Source organism: Ceratosolen solmsi, unplaced genomic scaffold, assembly GCF_000503995.2.
Source record: "Ceratosolen solmsi marchali unplaced genomic scaffold, CerSol_1.0 scaffold1, whole genome shotgun sequence".
In the NCBI taxonomy this organism is placed as follows: domain Eukaryota; kingdom Metazoa; phylum Arthropoda; class Insecta; order Hymenoptera; family Agaonidae; genus Ceratosolen; species Ceratosolen solmsi.
In genome coordinates this window covers 10,899,396-10,911,225 of record NW_011948415.1, presented here as the reverse complement: position 1 = coordinate 10,911,225, position 11,830 = coordinate 10,899,396, and the positions used below count along the sequence as shown (strand labels likewise).

Here is an 11,830-nt window from a genome sequence, read left to right as displayed (position 1 = left end):
GTAACATTATCTCACCGTGAGTAACATGAGTTTCCGCGGCTTGCGTTATTCGCCTCTCGGCAAACGAAACGAACGAACTCACTTGCCCACCCTTCCTCCCTCTCAGCCGCCCTCGCGCACGTACGCGCGCGCGCGCACACACACACACACACACACACACACATAACGCACACAACACGCATATGCAGAGCCTTCCAAATATACACACTTTTGCGCGCACAACCGTTTGTATACATGGATATGCGCTCGACAGTGGAGATCAGGCCCTGAGGCCGAAGGGGACCGAGCGCGTTTTCGCATTCCCACACATGCACGCGCTCAGGTAGACAAGCAGCTAAACACACGCACGGAGGCGTGAACGGCATCTTAGACGGCTCTTCAACAAAGAGAATAATATTAATGCAAGTACATACATTAATCAGAGCGGAGTTAAATCGACATATAGGCAGGATGCGCATACAGAGATATGCTCGCTTCGTCTAATCGTGTGTCGCACTCTTCTCCCGATTCACCAAACTTCTACGCGGAAAACTAGGAAACAACTAAATGCACGTGTCGTTGTTTCTTTGAATTTCTTTGTGTCTCTCGGCTCAAAGTAACGTTCGAATGCACCGGTGGAACTATTCGAGACAAGGTTTTTTACGGCTTTTCTTTCGTGCTTTTCACTCTGCCGCGGTCAAAATGAAAACAATATCACGAAGTGGATCATTCGTTTTTATGACAGCGATAAGATTCATGCCATTTTAAAAGTTAAAAATAAAACGCTAAACACGCTATTGTTTTCTTCATCATCGGCTTCTTATATTTCTTCTCCTTTTTCTTCCCATTTTTTTTCTACTTTTTCCTCCACTACATTTTTCTTCCTGCTCCGTCTCCTTTTCTCCGTGCTTTTCTTCACGTTTTTCTTCTTTTATCTCCCTCATTTTTTTTCTTGTCACTACTTTGCACCTTTATTCGTCGTTTTCCTTTTTTCCCTTTTTTCGCCTTATGCCTTCTCTTTTTCTTTTATTTTCACATTACAGTTTTTACGTATACCAAGATGTGCTCCTTAGCTGGAGCAACACAGCATGTATGAATCTTATCGTTGAACGCTTACGTAAGATGATGCATTATTTGGTGTAACACATTGGATTTCCATATTGGTACATTAAACAAATATAAAAACAAAAAAACAAAAAAAAAACAAAAAAAAAACTAAAAAATGTAACTAAGTCGAACTAGATTAACGCTATAATAAAGAGGAAAGTAAGGCTCGTCCCGAATGACATGACGGCGCCAAAGGGATATTGTTTTCCTCGCTCGATGAAGGGAGTGGAGAGGGAGGGAGTAAGTGAATGAGTGAATGAGTGAGTGAGTGAGGGTAGGAGGGGGAGGGGGAGGGGTGGGGAGATTCAGCGGCAACAACGCAGAATCTATACGCGCGCCTTTCGCGGATGCCACGTAGATTCTATATATTGAGATGCGCAAGGATCGAACGGCAGAAAGAAAGAGGATAAAGCAATGGAATGACGGTTAAAAGACTCGAGGAGGCAAGAACCACTCTCACCTAGGCTCGTCATTAGCTACGATGGCGCCTACATATGCCGAATTGCACGTTGCCATTCATTCCATCGGCGGAGAGTCCATACCCTGCATTTGGATAAATTGAATCGATCGAAATTCTTTATATTGCCCGACGGAGAGAGTAAAAGGATTGATCGCACGGCTCTCGATGCGCGCACTTGCAAAATTCCATGACGATCGTACGAAAGCAACAACAACAACAACAACAACAACAACAACAACAACAAAAAGAAAGAATGAAAGAAAGAAAAAGAGAGAAAAAAAAAAAGAACTAGACTCCCGTCCACCCCCGCGTAATACACAAGCAGCTCTTTTTTACTTACGTACGTGGTACTCGCAGCCTTTCTCCGCGTGCGTGCGCTACTCGCCTCTTTTTCATGCGCGCGCGTGTACGTGTATGTATAGCCGCTCGGTGCCACGTATCGCGGCGAGTCGCTCGGCACCCCGAGGCTCATCGGTCGATATAGAGTGTCGAGTCTTATGCGCTCTCTTTTTCTTCCTCTGTACCCTTGCCGCTTGTTTTTCTCTTCTGTCTCTCCCTCCTACTCCTCCACCGCGCCGAAACCCCATCCTACCACATCGCGTCCCGCCACCCTCCTCCCAACGGCCCATCGCCGCTACTTCCACTACTACCTCCTAGTTCTATCGCTACTAATGCTACTACCTACTTCTACTTCTACTACTACTACTACTTCTACTTCTACTACTACTACTACTTCTACTTCTACTACTACTACTACTTCTACTTCTACTACTACTACTACTACTACTTCTACTACTACTACTACTTCTACTTCTACTACTACTACTACTTCTACTACTACTATACGCCTGCCACTAGCTTCATTCTACAGAAGCGCTCTTACTCCGCGCGTATTTCATCTCGGCATTGTTGCTCGGAACCGGAAGCTACACGCGGAAGGAGCAATTATTCCTCCTTCGGCAAGTGCGCGCACGAGTAGGGAAAAAACCCGCGCCGAGAGAATTCAGGAGAGCTCGCCCGATTCTCGATATAGATGAAACGGAACGCCGCCGAGGGGGAATAGATGATACACATTACACGCACACAAACACAAACCCAAACACAACGCGCGCGCGCGCGCGCGCGCACACACACACACATGCACACACAGACAACGCGTGCACGTATAATAGAGCTCTCTGTGCGCGGACGCGTATGCGTGCTCGCGTTGCGATAGAATATATGTATTCACGAGTGTGGAGATTGAACGAATGGGTGTGAAGGACCGGAGGGAGATGGTAGGTAAGAGTGAGCGAGCGAGCGAGCGAGTGACTGAGTGAGTTGAGTTAGTGTGGGGAAAGAGAAAATCAGAGAGTGTGTGCGCGCGCGTATGTATGTGTACGTGCGCGTGTGTGTGATAATAAAGAGGGCGGGGGGGGGGGGCACAAAAAGAAAAGGAGAAAAGGAAAATACGTGCCGCTTCCTTCTCACAGTGCTTTTTCCACCCCCGCGTTTTCCACTTTTATTCTTCGCTTTCGATCCCTTCTATCCATCCCCCGTTCGTTCGTTCGTTCGTTCGTTCGTTCGTTCGTTCGTTCGTTCGTTCGTTCCTTCCTTCCTTCCTTCCTTCCTTCCTTCCTTCCTTCCTTCCTTCCTTCCTTCCTTCCTTCCTGCTTGCTTTTTTCCCGCAAGAAAAAAAAGTCATTAACGGAACTCGAATGTTTTTCCTCGACGAGTGCGCTATGCACGTAGAAAAAGAACATGTTTCAAGGCGTGCGCGCTCGCCTACGCGAGTGCGTTCCACTGGCTTAAGAATGCGCGGGCGCGCGGGCGACATTGAAAAGATGTGGAAAGGGGGTAAGAAGAGAAAAAGGCCAAACAATCGTAGATACGTAACTTTTTGCGCTGCACGCGGCTCTGAAAAATCATACGCGTGTGACCCTTTCATCAGCCTTAAAACTCTTGGAAACAGGCGCGTTTTATATTGATATAATGTATTTATTTATTTCGTTTATCTTTTTTTTTCTTTATTCATTGTTTTTTTTTGTATTTTTTTTTGTTTTTGTTTTTTTGTTTTGTCCAACTATAGCTAAGTCTGTCATTGTTATTATGCGTATTACAATAATAAAGGAAAGAGTCTTGAACATTGTCATCATCTTGGTCGTTCGCCCAACGGCAACTCAACCAGTTTGAAATTTCCTTGAATGCACCAATACTTTTATCAATATAAAACACGGACGAAAAACAACGTGATTCATTCAAACGAACATTATACCTTTGCTTTTTTCGCAAAATTTCTATTTAGCGCAATGTCTCTCTAATGAAACGACGGTCAACAATACACAAGCGTAACACGATTTCCAATCAAGAATTTTGCAAGGGCTAAGAATAATAAATTTTTCAACTAAAGTAATAATATAAACAAATCGAGCGATCGATCAAGAGTCGTCGACGTAACGATAATTCTTACAAAATTAACCTAAATAATCGCTAATCAAATGATTTTAAAAACACGCTAATGCTGAATTATTACTAATTGTGGCACCTTTTTTTTTTTTTTTTTTTTTTCGAGGGAATGTACAATTACTTAGTCCGAGAGAGAAAATGAAAACGTCTTGCTAAATATAAATTCACTATTAACAAAGTGTCGAAGACCACGGGCCCTCTTCTCCTCCATCGCTCGAGCCGCCGCGCATCACTCAGAAAAACAGACGTATAAGAGAGAGAGCCAGTCCCGGATGCCGCGTCAGCTCCAAGTTTCTCAAAGGGTTGGATAGACACGTCCAGGGCGAGAGTCCCCGAGAAACACGGGAGGCGTGACCCTCTTGCGATAAGAGCGACAGCGTCGGTGCGTGTGCGAGTGTCGCAAGGGTGAGGCCCCGAGCTGCCGGCGCAACTAATCGTAACTAACGCAATAATAGGAAAATAACTACAATCGCACATGACTAACGCAGGTAACAACGATATTTGCCGGCGCCGGGGATACACGTCACGAGACGAACGCCACCGCGAAAATTAGCGGGTTTCGCGAGCGAGCGGGCAACGAAGAAAAAAAAATAAAAAAGAACAAAAAAAAAAAACAAAAAAAAAGAGGAGAAAAAAGGCCTCGGAGGCGGAAAGAGAAAGGAGCCGCGCGCCACCGCAGCGCGGGAGACGTTGCGTAATCGGCGGAATTAAACGGATAAACAACAAAACGAACAGGAACGTAACGAGAGTCGAGAAGCCAAATGTGAAAACGAAAGAAAGTGCCAAGGCTTGCGCAACGCCCGGGATAAGTGACCGGCCGAGGGAAGAGGCACGCATGCCTCGGTCCCCATGGACTCGTGGCTTCCGCACCAGGAGTCGGCCCCTTTGATAGCCTCGCTCCGCTCCTCTCAGGACAGGCCGAATCCATTGGCGGCGCAGTGTGTGTCGAGCGGTCTCGGGGTACAGGTGGATGGCTGCTGCGCCTCGGCTCCTGAGTTTACTCGTCCGAAGCCGAAGTTCTTCGAGCGGGCGCCAGTCGCGGCCGCTCTCCTCGTCCTATGCGAGCGCCAAGCCCTCGTAACAACTGCAAAACAAAGACAAAAAATACGCTTAGTCGTGATGCCGATGAGGGCGTGTTCGTGACGTCGACGCTTTTCGCGTGGCGATGATTTTCATGCGCCACGGCAAGGCGACGGCTAACTTAACCTACTTCGCTATGTTGAAAGAGCTTTTTTCTTTCTAAACAAAACAAAAAAAAAAAACAAAACAAAAAAAAAACAAAAAAAAACAAAAACAACAAGAACCGAGGAAAGAACGGACGAGTTGGATGGGAGATGGGGAGAGATGAGCGCAAAGAGCGACGTTAGGCCGGGCCATTCGCTTGCGCTCAACCATTTCGTAAGCAAGTGGGAACAACAATACGTATGTTTTCAGTGCAATTTCTAATTTTAGGTCAGCGGCAAGAAGCCGATAAATTTTTGTTATTAAAGCAGTTGCATCTTTAACGAGTGAAAAATGCACATATTAGTATCTAATCAAGTTCATTGACACGTTCGAATGGAATAATAATGTATGGCGGCAGCGGTGGCGGCGGCGGCGGCGGCTGCTGCTGCTGCTGCTACTGCCACCGCTCCTACTAATGCTGTTACTGTTGCTTCTGCTACTATTGTTGTTAATGATGATTATTAAAGCGTTTAATAATACGTAATTAGAACATTGGATGAATATGTTTACGTAACAATGGATAATACATGTCTCAGAATATATTTTTCGACGTATATTTATTATTATTAATGACCGCTTTGTGCTCAACAGTCTTTGCGTTTCTCATAATGCAATATTGATTAGAAAGAAATCAAAATCTGTAATGGCAGTAGAAGAAGATAACATACGGAAGCAGTAAAAGTACAAATAATATACAACAACAACAAAACAAAAACAAACAAAAAAAAAACAAAAAAAAGAAAGAAAGAAAAAAAAATCGGTAATGCATAATAAGCTATAACGATTCGAACAAATATTATCCAATACGTGAATAAAAATGCTAACAAGCGAATTTCGAAACTTGTGGCAAATACTTTGTCCGCCGTTCTAACGGATATTTGTCCATTTAGTATACAAACGTTAGATTCAAATTTAATTATCCATAGTCGCGTCATTGTAAATGAAGTATATACATGTAAAAAAGTACCGACTGCAAATTCGTACGTACAAGCTCTGCAATGACCATCTTCCCTCTAAATTCCTTACATAAATAGCCCAGTATATTTATAGATTATTTTAAGAAATTTCTCATTATAACAAATACAAAGAATAGAATAATCAAAAGTCTGTTATTGTAAAATAGAAAAAAAATACCAATGGCCCTTGAGTAACTTTTTACTTCGTAATTATTGCAATAGATCTGGCTTGATGAGCCATCGTCCTCTTTATAAAAATAACGTAGAAAATCAATGTCTCCGAAATATTCATACAATTTTGTATTTCTCGCAATTTACTTGAATAATGACAAACTCGGCTCAAACCCTTTTTTAAAAAGCCAATATATAATTATTCAAATTATTGTGAAAATAATTTTAACATTTACATCAACAACAACAACAACAATAACTACAAAATCCAATAATAACAATTATTATTATTTATTTATTTATTATTATTGCTGTTAGTGTTGGTATTGTTATAACTACGACGACGACGACGACGACAATAATGGTATATATATATATATATATATATATATATATATATATATATAAAAAAAGAGGCATATTTAAAAAGGAATCTGAATATATTAAATAAAATATTGAATTCAACAAAGTTTCTATGGGAATACTATATACCAGATATATTACTAATTTAAATTCAATAATAAATTTTTATTAAGACGATACATTTATATTATTATCGAATATATTATATTAAATTGAGAAATATTTAGAGATTTTCAACAATTATAAAGAAATAGAATAAATAACGTATAGTGAGTAAAATTCCATCGATTGTCATAATATTCTCATTTTTAATATTTATTTTCTCATTAACCTTATTACTTCTTTGCGCAATATTATATAGATTTGCCTATATAATAAATTGTAATGAATCAAAAGTTATACTTTAAATAACTATTATAAAACAAAACATATGTCATTTCGTAAAAAAAAAGGTACTGTGCACAGTACACGCCATACTAAAATATTTGATACTATAAAAGCATTTTTAATAGTAAACAAAACTAAAATAAATATGTATGAGCATATGTATTTTAAAAAAAATATTTATTTTTCAAGCATTATTTAATATAAAACTAGCAAAATATTATGAAGTATAATAATAATAATAATAATAATAATAATAATAATAATAACGATTATGATGATAATGATAGTAAAACAACAATAACAATAATAATAAAAATAGCAGGAATAAAAATAATATAAGTAATAATTAAATAAGTAAAGCTAAATTTAGACGATGCTTTAACGTACATTACGCAATAAAGAAGAAATGTACGCCTGTGTGTGACTGAGTGCTCGCGCGTTTTCGTATTCGTGTGCGCTGTGCGCGACCAAGCGTCCGTTCGTGCCTAAGTATGTGCGAGCTCGCGCGCGCGCGCGCGTCCCGCTTTAGGTATATATGTACAAATCATATGCACATATTTCAACCTTACTTTCTATATTGAAATTGCCAGCGCTAATATATGAAAGAATGCCACCGATCCGATCTCCCAGTTTGATCAAGGCCTTAGCGATCTTATTAATATGATTTCATGATGTCAATGTGGTAGGACGTCCAAGTAATAATTCCATATGTAAAATCATTGGGAATACGCAAGATAATGCTAAGAATACTTGTGTTTAATATTTTCGTACATTAGCCAAGTAATATTTCGCTTCGGAGAGAATGGGATGTTCATAAAAAGCGCGAATGGCGCTGGGAGAAAGAAAGCTCTCGGTGCCATCGAGATTAAAATTCGGGTGAAAACGAGGATGGAGGACTAGAGGGAAAATGAATGGAAGAAAGAGCGAGCGCGGTCGAGGTGCCCAGGAGCAACGACTGCCTGCGTCATTGATATTTTAGGTGCAGAGGAGGAGGAGGAGGAGGAGGAGGAGGAGGAGGAGAGGGATAATCACTGTGGCGATTAATATTATAAAAGGCGTCACCGCGTTTCTAATATAAAGCCGCAATCGCATAGCCCATCAATTAAAGGTGATTCTTAGCAAGCGCGGCTGCGCAATTATTTTTATTAGTGCGCCACCGTTGGTTCTTCCTTATTTTTTCAACATCGCGACAGCGTGGTTTTAAAATTTAACGAACCGTCGCAGTCGGCTAGACGAAACGAAAAGTAGGACTCGCGTCCGTTTCGTTAACGTGAGTACGTCGGTTGGTGAGTTGTTGGGTGGATTGGTGGGTGGGTTGTTGGGTTGTTGGGTTGGTGATTTGGTTGGTTGGTTGGTTGGTTGTTTGGTAGGTTGTTTGGTTAGTAGTTTGTACGTTTTGAATGCGACGCTCTCGATCGAATTGTCGTATTTTGTTCAGTTCGTCATAAATCAGCCCCCGTCTCGCGCCCCTACCTCGCCTTATCAATTATCTATATAAAGTTTGTTTAGCTCAATAAATACATAAAGTCGCGCAACCCTCATAAACATACAGGATTGAAGTTATTAATATCGCTCGCTCGCTAGCTCGTTCGTTCGTTCGTTCGTTCGTTCGTTCGTTCATTCGTTCGCTCGCTACGACTGGTTCATTTACGCGCGTTTCCATGCTCGTATTGATTTTCGGAAAGTTTCGCCTTGCAACCCGCCCGCGAGTTCTCTCTCGCCTATTGCCGCACGACGGGCACACACACACACACACACACCCACACACACACATATATATACGCGCGGCCCGCAGTGAGCTATATATTTGCATATTATAGCGAAATTAACGAGCCGCCCTCGATAGTTACTGCATTATTTCTTACTTTCGTCGAGAGCTTTTTTTCTCCTCTTCGCCCACCCCCTGCCGCCCTATCGCACTCGCTCTCTTCTACCTCCTCCTCCTCCTCGAGTCCGAACCCCCCTCCCGTGCCGATGGCCCCGCCAGCTCCGCCACCCGTTGCCACCCACGCTCTTACTCACTCTCACTGACTCTCGCTCGCCCCGCTGTGTGTGCGTCACCAGCCCTTTGCTCTACAGGACGACCTTTTTCCCCAAAGTCGTGTCGCACTGTCACCTTCGTTTCAAGCGCCGAGTGCAAATGGAAATTTTATTCGATTCAAAAAATGCGGAACGGCTACTCAATTGCACTCGAAAATATTATTCCTTTGTTACAAAAGAATTTTCCTTGCGAGTAAGTCACGGATAAATAGAACTCAATTCGCATAAAATTAATTTGTTTCTTTTTCATCGCGACATCTTTTACCGCGAGAGGAGGCCGAGCGCGCCTCCTCCTTATTCCTTTTTGATCGTATCTTCTTGCATATTTTTCATTATGAAACAATCAAAGAAATGGTAAATTTGATCGTGAAAATGACGCGACAAGACTTATTGGATGTGCAATAAAAGTATAAGGTCCTTTAAGAGGATGACATTGGCTATCAAAGTAACAATAATTGCTGAATACGTATTTTAATTTTTCAACTCTACTCGGTTCGATAACAAAGTCAACTATAGTCGTACATAATTTAGTATTTCCGAGACTTTTTACGCGGTCGAAGGCTCTTTAAATTCACACGTGGAAAATTCTCGCTGGCTTGGATGTAAAATGCAACAACATTGCAATTTTATGCAATTGATTACGACCCACGAGTACCATTCGTTAAATTTCTTCTAGACCAACTGGTCTTATATCTATATGTAGTAAATGAATGATTATACACGCACGTGTGTGTGTTTGTGTTTGTGTTTGTGTGTGTGTGTGTGTGTGTGTTTGTTTGTTTGTTTACAATTATTTATTCACTTATAGATCATTGTAGGAAGAAGGGACGTCTCGATGTAAATATCATAGGAAGGTTGTAAAAATCTCCAAATAAACGAGCTCTAGTCCATTCAAATGTTATAAATTATTTGTTCCTTTGAAAATAAATAAGTTTTTTAAATGGTAAAATTATGTCCTCCAAGAATATCGTAATTCCAATGCTCATCTATGAAATATTTAACGAATAATTGTTGCTTCTAATGGAGCTCCGAGCATTAACTTATAAAAAATATTTAAAAAAAAAAACAAAAAACAAAAAACAAAAAAGTGGCGTTCCATTATTTAATGTTTAAAGGTAAAAGGGTCGGAGATTCCTTTTTTTCTCAAAATACAGCGCGCCGTGGACATTAACGTCCGGACGAACACATATCAAAAATTATAAAATGCTCTCCCCCTGCCTTCACCGCCATCGCCGGGCCATTCCACGATTACCCTTTGAGAAACAATTCATACGCGCCGTAAGAAAACATCCATATCATTTCTTCACAATATCTGTCTTAGCAATAAGCACTATCCATTGGTAATAAATAGGATAACGGTAGTGCGCGGATGCAAATTATAAGAAAAAGAAAAAAGAAAAAAGAAAAAAAACAGCTAAATGTGGAAACAGTCCTGGGTAGTTAATCTTGGCATTAGCTTTCCTCCCATTTCATTCGTCAACGTTTTCCGAAAAGGCAACTTGACGCAAAGCCCTCCGGGCACTTCCCGCGCAGACGAGGCCTCGACTGTGGGCCCCCGAGTCGAAAAAAACAATAGGACCGCCGGATAGTGGAGGCGATCGTGGGAATCCCCCGCGTCCCCCGCGTCACCCACCTCAACCAAGGCGCGAACGCCTCCTCGTCCTTGGCCCTCAGGAAATTCCGAAGAAAGCACTTGGCTACGGACGAGCGATCGCCCCACGTGGTGTCCCAGGAATAAAAGGTATCGTGTATCGTGCCGTCTCCCCCGACGGGACAGCGACTGGCCGCCCGGGGCGTCACGGCCGCCGACCCGCAGCGTCCGCCGACGTGGCCGTTGTCGCGGTCCGCCGGATATCCGGCATGACAGCCGAGGGCTTCGCACCGACCAACTCGGCCCGTGGCTCGGGTTTATGCATGACTACGCGCGGAACTCCTTTATCATTATATTCTTATCTCTTTCATTAAAGACTTCTGGTCTTTATAGGTAGCATAATGAAAAATGTTTAGACATTTTATGTTATCTTATTATTAGGAACGAATTGAATGAATAAAATGAGAAAATTTTCATTGTTTTTAGAATTTGGTTCGATTCTTGTTAAAATTATTTAGTGCCAAATTATACTTTTTTTTTTTTTTTTTTTTTTATTACTATTTTATGATGGAAAGCCAACTGTCGATAATTAGTAGTGGGGGCGTGGCTGGACTAGCGAGCGACAGCGAGGGCGACGGGAGGGTAGATGAGCCAGGACAATGCGAGAGCCCTTAAGTCCGACTTAAGGAGCCACTCTCGATAATATGAAGCGTGGACTTTATGAATTACTGTACATTGTCAAGTTGGCAATACGGGAGCTATAAAACAAAAGTTCGCAAGTATGCGGCAATTACAGCGGTTGCCTCGAGGACGGCGTGCATGCACGGACGACACACGAGCGAGACGGCCTTAAAAAATTTATCGGCTACTCTATAGATCCTTGTTAGGAAATGGCGTTTAAGCGAGCCAACGCAAATTTAAATCTTTAATATCGTATCGAGTTTTTGCGCGCGTGGCCAGCTCGCGACCGAGTCGGAGAGCGGCATCGATGAATTATCATCAAACCCGTGGCGGCTCGCGCTCGTCGCGGAAAACCACGATTGGAAGGGTGATTGGCGGGAGAGAGAGAGAGAGAGAGAGAGAGAGAGAGAGAGAGAGAGAGAGAGG

The 11,830-nt window shown here is 42.1% G+C and overlaps 1 protein-coding gene and 1 long non-coding RNA gene across 2 annotated transcripts in view; one reads left to right on the top strand and one right to left on the bottom strand.

The window, feature by feature from the left end:
• Positions 1-1,169, top strand: part of LOC105368809 (uncharacterized) — a 1,608-nt gene extending 439 nt beyond the window's left edge. The window contains exon 2 of the long non-coding RNA XR_913116.1: positions 139-1,169. This is a non-coding gene — a long non-coding RNA (uncharacterized LOC105368809). The remainder of the gene's footprint in view (positions 1-138) is intronic.
• Positions 1,170-4,600: 3,431 nt separating this feature from the next.
• The window catches only part of Ppa (F-box and leucine rich repeat protein partner of paired), a 38,198-nt gene continuing 30,968 nt past the window's right edge, over positions 4,601-11,830 (bottom strand). The window contains exon 2 of the mRNA XM_011507936.1: positions 4,601-5,075. The gene's annotated coding sequence lies outside the window, so the exon portion shown is untranslated. The remainder of the gene's footprint in view (positions 5,076-11,830) is intronic.